We start from the raw sequence: 8,975 nt of genomic DNA on the forward strand, positions 1-8,975 counted from the left end.
TATATCATACATGAGAAACACATTATAATCTGTACCATATTTTAGTGTCTATTGGTGTATGCCAATGATTCATCCTCAGCCCCCTTAAATATGGAACCAATCCCATCTAATTAGGATGTGTAGCGAAATGCACACATGCAGTGTCACTTCAGCATTAAGTGACTTACTGCATTTTCTGTCTTTTTTTTTATATATATATATAACACACTGATTGCAACATCTAAGTTCAGGTCTGCTCTCCTGTCTCAGTGATCAGGCACAACTGCTTAAGCCCACGATGATCATTATTTGTGCTATACTAAAATCTGAAGCTTCCAAGTGGAGACATCAGTCATATTCCAGGAACTTGGGAACTTGCAAGCATCTCTTCTGCCCACAACTGGTAGGCAAACAAGCCCAGGTACAGCTTCTCAAATTTCAAGCCTCCAACACTGCCTTGAAATTGAATTTCTGTATTTCAGGTAGCCCGTGTGTGAACATCTGAAGATCCGTGACAGAAAACAGCAGCACCGTGCTCCTCTGCTGCTACCGGCTCCCTCACACCGCGACACTGTGGCACCACAAGCCAGCTCTAGGGTCATCTAAGCCTGAGCCCCTGCAATGTAACACAATCCCCACCACCACCCTCATCTGCATTAGCCAACAGCTCACAGCATCAGGTGAGCCAAACTTTACCTACACACTTTTGCTTTCACTTTTTGCTGCTATCCCAGCTGCAGACTTTCATGTGAGCCTCGACTCCCACCCTGCCCTCTGTGCAGCCCTTTGGTGTGACTGAGCTTCCACACTTCATGACCGCTTCAATTCACAACCTTCAGGATAAACTGATCATCGCCCTGGGTAGCAGCACCAGGGACTCATGTCATGCATGTCCGAGGGCAGTATCTGGCCTCATTTCTCTGAGACCAGCAGCCTTGGGACCAGCTTCTGAAGTCTCCCCAGGAGAAGCAGGGACACAGGGTGCAGCTAACCTCAGGAAGGAAAACACATCATGTCCCCAAGCTGCCCGCAAAGTATGCAGCAAGAGGGGAAGGACACTTCGCAGCAATCACTTTGCTAAGAAGGGATCTGTCCACAACAGACAGGGTAAGAGTCACCTGAACCTTCACCTAACATGTTTAGTGAGGCTGCCATTAGCTCAGAACATTTGAGGAAAAAATCTGAGACCACAGTCACAGCAGAATGCAAATACAGACATTTTTACACGTCAGCTGAGAAATTTGAGAAACAGGCAGTCAGGTGAATTCCTTCGCTCTCTTATTTCCTATTTCAAAAGTACAATTCTGGAAGCGGTTTTCAGTGTTCTTGCACAAATATTTGTATTCCCACCCATACAGCAAGAGCCTAACTTAATATTGCTACATACATTGTGAGGCAAATTAGGCTTTGTCCACCTCCTGACACTAAAAGTTTTATTGATGCAATTCCTCACATGGAGGTATTTTCAGGGGAAAGCTAGATTAAAAAAAAAGCACCAGTCCAGAATAAATATTCTAGAATTCTCCCAAATACGGAGAACTACCTTATACCTGTAACTTTCTCTAAAAGGACAAACCCTAAGGTGTTTCTGCAACTACTACAATCAGACACTGTGCGTTCACAGTTACTTTTTTAAAAATGCATCTTCAGACTGATACAGGTTACAGATTCTGCGAAACATGCAGTCTTGCGAGAACAGAAACTGCAGCTTATCACTACATTCAGTTGAGAGCACCTTTAGGGATGTGCAACACTAACAACAGTGCTCGCTAACCAATTCACTGTCCCAGTCCTGCCTGCACACAGGTGGTTAGGGAAAGGTGACCAAATTTTGTTTTTCTCAGTTTTAGCTGCGCACTGAGGACAACCTGATTCTCTATACTTAACAGCAAGAAACGCTTCCTCAAGAGAAGCTTCAATGAAGACAGAAAAGCAGTCTTACAGATGAGCTGTGACAGACATTGCTTTTCCATAGTCACCACAGGAAAGGAAGTACGGGGACACCTCAGCAGCAGGAACCTATGTGTAGGTGAGAGTAAGAACACAGGCTGATGTTTCCACATTGAACTTGGTGCCATGTGAAATTTGATTAGAGAGCTTTACAAAATATGTAAAAGTGTTCAAACAGGAATTCCACAGGAGGTGGATGACCAACTGAAGTACGCAGAAAAATCTAAGAACTATCTTGCTTCAGATACCATACATTTTACCCTAGTGCTTTACAAAGCAAGGCGTGCAACCATAGCATTTATCCCTGCTACATAAGTTCAGCACATTTGCAAGTTTAATGCAAACTTTGCGAATGAGGTCTAAAGTATTTCCAGTTGAAAGAGACCAAAGACTAGACAGACCCAAATTAATTGTCTTATTCAGAGTGAAGACAAGAATACGGGCTCATTACCTGGCCTGCACAGACTGCTGGCAAACAAAGTCACTCCAACAGGTACCATCCTTTAGCCCACTGGTGGCAGATGAGTACCAGAACAAGACAGTCACAGGTGACATGGATGATAGGATGAGGTCACTGAGCTTGGTGGAATTAAAAACAGTAGGTGCATGTATCAACTCTTAAGGATAACCTGCTTTCCTTTTTATACCCTCATTAATGGAACAGCCACCTGGTTTTGTACTGAATTTTTCTTAAAGACCAAAGAAAAAGGTTTTTCTAAAACTGTAGCAAGAGAGAGGGATAGGAATGAGAGAGATATGGCTGTTTAACTTGAGGAGTTGTTAGAAAAATACCTGAAGGATGAAGTGAGGAAGCGAGGCAAGGATATGGAGCAAAGCAGGAGGAGGAAGTGAGAATGAGTCCTCCCTAAGACTCAGAGGGGCTTTTCACGACACAGTGCTTTCCTCAGCATGCACTTCTCTAAATAGTCTTTATATTACACACTGCAAGAAAAAAATTGCAGCTTGCCGAAGGCTGCTGGAACCACTCCGAGGATAAACCCTAAACGCGCTTACTCCACAAACCCCTCGGTAATCTGCAAGAGACGAGCGAAGGGCGGCCGAGCGGCCGGGCTCGCAGCCCCCTCCGCAGCTGAGGGCCGGGCTCCCGGGCCGGGGGGCGGCGGGACGGGCACGGCCGCCCGGCAGCGGCCCAGCAAGGGGAGCGCGGCCGCGCCCGCCCCAGCCGCCCCCGCCCCGCGGCCCAGGGCGAGGGGCAGCCCCGGGCCCACGCCGGACACCCCGGCCCGGCGGGCCCCTCCGCAGCCTCCCCGCCCCGGCCCCGCGGCCCCAGCCCCGGCGGCGGCGGCGCTCGGGGAGGCCGGGGCCGCCGCCCGCTCCCGCCGCTCACCAGCTGCTTGAGGTCCTCCTCGGAGAGCCCGGCGTAGCGGTACCGCTGCTGCTCGAACTCGTACCGCGTCGTCTTCACCACCACCGCCACCCGCGACGGCCGGAACCCGCCGCCCGCCGCCCCCAGCCCGCCGCAGCCCCGCCGCCGCGGCGCGCACGGCCCGGCCCCCGCCGCCGGCCCCCGCCCTGCCGCCGCGCAGCGGGCGACGGGGCTCAGGCCGCGGAGGGCGAGGAGGCGCCGGCGGGCGCCGCCGAGCAGCGACGGCCCCGGCAGGGCGGAGGAAGCCGCCGCCCGCTGGCAGAGCGGCGGGGAACGGCGGGCGGCCGCCCGGCCGGCGAGGCAGAAGTAGCCGCAGAGGAAGCCCCGCGCGGAGGACATGGCCCGGGCTCGCTGCCCCGCCGGGGCGGCAGCCTGCGGCCGGCGGGCGGGATGGCGCAGCGGGGCCCGGCGCCGCCTGCCCCCGCTCTGAGGCGGCCTCCGCGCCCGGGCAGCGATCGACACACATGGCACGGCCGCGCCCCGCCCCTCCCGCGCGCAGGCGCCGCCCCCGCCAATAGGGAAGGGCGCCGCCGCACAGCCCCCTCCCCCCCGCGCGGCGCCGGCCCGGGGGCGGGGACAGCGCGAGGCGACGGCGCGGCCTCCCGCGGGAATTGCGCATGCGCCTGGCGCGCAGTCGTTTCCTGCCCCCCCGCCCTCTTCCGCCTTTGCCTCGCGCCCCCGGCGGGCGGGACGGGCCTCGAGGCACGTAGGCCGGCGCGCGGCGGGTGCTGCGCGGGGCTGCGTCCCCTCAGGCGGGGCGGCCGGGCTCCCCCGCCGCGCAGCGGCACCCCCGGTGTCCCCTCGGGCCTTCCGCTTAGCCGCCTTCCGCGGCCTCCGTCCGTGAAATAAAGCCAGTCGCGCCCTCTGTGCCGGCTGGGGAGGCTGTGGAAGTCTTGAGGTGGGCCTGGGTGAGGTGCCTCGCTGGGAAGCTGGCTTGCTTCCTTCTCGAACTTGTCTGAGGAAAAGGGGCTTTGCGTTAGAAAAACACAACAGGTTCTTTGTTTTAAAAGGACTAAATGCTGCATCTTGTGAGCGTCTGATGAGAAACGGGTAGTTTGAGAAGTCCATGTTGTTATGCGTGACTGTTCTGGTCTTCATTTATCAAATGTCTGAGGAGGCGCAGAAAAAGGCAATGTGGTGAAAGCAGCAGGCTTGGGAAAAAACGCGTGCGGCTGCACGGTGAGTGCATGTGAGTCTGCATTTTGCAAGTCCAGGTAAAAAAAAAAAAGGATCGATCCTGAGTTACGTTTTTGCTTATGTATTGTAAGCAAGCTATCTAGAAATACTGTGGGGTTTTTACGTCATTATTAATAACTGCCTTTTCAGGTATTAACTTTTAACAGACAGAAAGCCTCACTTATCCATGTTTTTCCCATTACTCACCTTGTGCCTGTTCTTTCCCTGAGGGAATTCAGGGCGTCTCGCTGTGGGGAGAGGTTGAAGCCGCAGCTTTTACCTGTCAGTGCAGCACCCTTGTACAGTGCTTTGCTAAGACTGGCTTAGGAAACAAGAATAGCTAAAGCCATTCAGCCCTTTCCTACTCTTGTATATTTATTGCAGATGTATATAAAATTATACATGTTCCTTTTCCGGGTGAAGTAAAGGTGGCCCGTCCACCTTGGTAAAGACCGGTAACAATATAAAAGCTCCACCCAGTCTTTACTGATGGGTACGAGGATTGTTGATCTACTGATTAGCTTAGCCTTCAAGGAAACTACCACAAACCAGATTACCAGGAGAGTAATTAAATACAACTAATTCCCTTGCTCATCAGAAAATGCCTCATTCTGGGTAACCATTAGCTTTTGGATTGTACAAAGCAGTAGATAATAAGAGATCCTGGAGACCAAAAGGATATAAGAGGTTTTGAAAATTTACAGCTCTGCGCTGAATGGTATCTGTTTTATAACTTACTTGACCATTGAGCTGCGCCTCTAGGATTTTGTGCTTCAGGTATTACCTATTTATATTGAACTGTTTTGATCTTTGTTTGAAAAACAAATCAGTTTCAGCCACTAAGGCGATCTTGAATGTGGAACAGTATTTTACCCTGAGGCCATGCAATTTAGCATGTCAGGGTCTTTTGAATTAATGCCCACAGCAAGCATTATAAGCATGAAATACTAAATATATATTTTAAAATGTAAATTTCAAAACAGTAGATGGTATCTTAATGTTCTAGACGCAGAGCTGAGGCACGGAGCATGCAGTGATTCATCCAAGGTTCCCAGAAGGAAGTCTCTGATAGACTAGCTGAAGGGCGCACAGATCATCTGACACACTGTTGTCTATGTGAAAAAAGGTTTAAACTTTCCATAACACATAAAACAGCAGTTGTGGAATGTTACTTACAGTTTGAATCTTACTTTGTAAATGGACCTACTTACAAGATGTTCAACAGATGCTACTTAACCTCTCCCTTACTACACCTTTTGATTTGAACATACACATGGTACACAGGAACAAGACACCAGTATCTGCCTGTCAAATGACACTTTACTTATCCTGAAATATGTTCAGAGTTTGTGACATATGACATGTCTTCATGCACCATCTTCAATGACTTCAGAGCAATATACCCAGTGCATTAGGAGATAGATTTGTTCATACAGAATTAAATTAATAAGCGCAGGCATTTTAGCCTTGTATTCTTACAGGATATGAGCATGGAGCAGGGGTGAATTCAAACCCTTGGCTGACCGCAACCAACTTTGTTTTGGGCACAGAGTACTTAAAAATTCCATATGGAAATGGGACACCTCAGTACTGCCTGCAGTAAGGAAAATGCTTCAGAGTAATGCCAGTTTTAGACATCAAGGAGTTATGATACATGAGGTAAATTTCAAGACATGAATCCATAGAAAACCAGGCATCCTTAGCTCTGCATTCTTCAGGTTATATACTGGACTTTAAAGAAACCCTATCTAATAAAATAATCTATTCTGTGTTACAAAACAATGTAACTGGAAAAAAATTCTATGTAAACACTAAATTATTCCTAAGTCATTACACTAGCTGCAAAACTGGCAGTGCATGACTGTACCAGCAGTCTCCAAATGTAGCCTTTTTTCACCCAAAAGGATGTACATATTGCTTCTAGTGCAGTTACAGTCTAGGACAACTGTTCATTTCTACTGCTTATTGAAGTCTGTGAGTAATGCCTTCTTGCGATCATTTAATTGATAACCAGTTATATACTTAATCCAATCATTTGCATTCTCTCGACTTCTTTGTATGCCCCTAAGTACTACTGATACCTGAAAATGATAGTGCTATCTTTGTGCTGAAAATGATAATGCTATCAGTGTTAGTTGCATTCACAGAGGAGGAGGTAAACAGACCATCACAGCAATGTTTCACAAAACTGAGTCCTCAGATTTTGAGCCTGGCTGACCACAGCTGTTAATTCTAATTATTCAGAGGAAAACTCCAGAGTAATGCTTAGAGAACACATCACTTATGTGACACATCAGAACCTTACAGGGCAGGCAGATGAACACATTAGCAGGTGTAGTCTTGATTGAATTTCTGATCCCAGATTCCATCCATGCGTGCTTGCATTTTGGTTGCAACGTACGTACCTTCATCAATGATGACACAGCTGGGTCATATAATTTGCTTCATAAATTCCAAAATAGAGGAGGATGCTTCAGAAAAAGCAAAATAAATGCAGTTATTCTTATGAATGCAAATTAATGAAACAAAACTAATGAGAAGGGGCAAGCTTTCTTGTCCACACTTTCATTAGAATATGTTTTAATTAACAGAAATTTACTTTTCTACTTTTGTTCCCAGTGGTTGTTTGTGCAAAGCAAACTACATAATCCCTGAAGTGGACTAACACCATTGACTTTTCAGAAGCAGTTTGAATATGCTCAAACAGCTGCAGACACATTGCTTTGTGAGAATAATGTTTAGTGAAAGACAACTCAGGAATCTGAACTCCACTTGTTAGACAGACGACTGCTGTAGAACATGTTTTTTCTAGATTTTCCTGCCAGCATGCCCCAGTCTAAAACCCAGCTAGGGAAAAGAGGATGCTCTTTCCTTCCCTGTCCATGTTGTACAGGCTGTCAGTAGTACTGAAAGCAGTATCAAATGTGCTAAAAGTTTTCCCTGTTTCCATTCATTCAATAGAGACATTACCAAACTCTTAACTGTAATACAGCTTGCCAAAACTAATTCAGAGGTCACTAAAGATCATGACATAAAAACCTGAGTGACAAGATTTAGGCAGAGATATGAACACTGCCAGAACATACAATAAGCCATTTAGGCTGTCTCCAAGTAGATTTTGCCAGAAACTCGTAATCTTAGCGGCAGGTATCTGCATATGTATCCTTATATTAGGAATTGTTAGTTTTCCCTCCTTTTGAAAATTATTATGGCACTAATACATAAGAGATCCAGCTCTGCATCCCTCACGTATATAAATTAAATGCTGGGATTTGTTAGAAATAAATAAAACAATAAATAACCTTCATCTGGAAAAAACCCAGTAAAACAGGTTGCTCCACAAACAGCAAAATTAGTGGTGTCTAGTTTCATATGGATTTGGGTCACATCCTTACATCCCTCTTGAAGCCACAGTAATCCCAGTTATCCATCCTTCCATGTTTTTTCTTTCTGCTCCCTCCCAGCAAATGCTGCAGCTTGGAACACGCGACTCAACCCCACAAGCCTCACAGAAAATAACAAGTTTACTCTGAAACTTTCTCCTCAAAGGATACCTTCCTCTGAGTTCTGTCACTCAACAACTGCCAATTTGCATGAAGAACTAAAATTGCCTTCAAGCTTTCTACCTCCCATCCAATTTTTCTGAAACTGAACAGTGGGCTTGAAGTGGGTCTGACAGACAGATGGACGGAGCACACAACTGTCTGAATCTGTTTTCTTTAGGAAAGCAGGCTTGAAATTCTGAACCATGGAAGAAACTGTCTATAGGAAGCTCTAACTGGGACACAAGTCAACTAGTTAGATGGAAATTAAAGCTGTAAGAAAATTGTTTATTGTTCAGGCATAGAAATTGTTGCTCTGGCTGTCATAAAATGCCAGACTTTACATTTTTAAAACCAAGTTAATATATTACATATTAGCATACCTTCAGTCTTGAGAACAATGAATTTTAGTGCAATGAGACTAAATTCAATAAATAATTACAATCTCAAGAGTAAGAATTCATACCACAAATACGTCTGCACGTACATGTATGTCCTCTATTACCACAGTATCCAAACTCTTCAAAATAAACATCTCTTTTCCTCCTCAGCTTTTAGATGTCGCTTCATGTTTAAGAGCGTGTGAGCATGAGCGTGTGTTTGTGTGTATAATTGTGTATATATGTAACGATCTTGGGAAGAGGCAGATCAAAAGAGAGTTTATTTGTGAGTGATCGTAAGCCTCGTTCCTCATGCTGCAGGTGCAAATGACAAAGTTTAAGTCCTGTGTCTGCAGAAGTTCTGTTGTGCCTGCTCTGGAGCGCTCCTTCCTTTGGTTTTGGGGGGGGGGGGTTTTGGTAAAATTTGAGAGGATTTTACAGCTGGAGTGGAATTTAGAGGGATATCATGGCAGCCAGGTGCTTAAATCCTATTTCATGGAAGGCTTTGATTATCAGGACAGACTTTGAAATCAAACTCTGCATTCAGTGCATAGCCAGCTG

The sequence above is a fragment of the Pelecanus crispus genome, chromosome Z, assembly GCF_030463565.1.
Source record: "Pelecanus crispus isolate bPelCri1 chromosome Z, bPelCri1.pri, whole genome shotgun sequence".
Taxonomy (NCBI): Eukaryota; Metazoa; Chordata; class Aves; order Pelecaniformes; family Pelecanidae; genus Pelecanus; species Pelecanus crispus.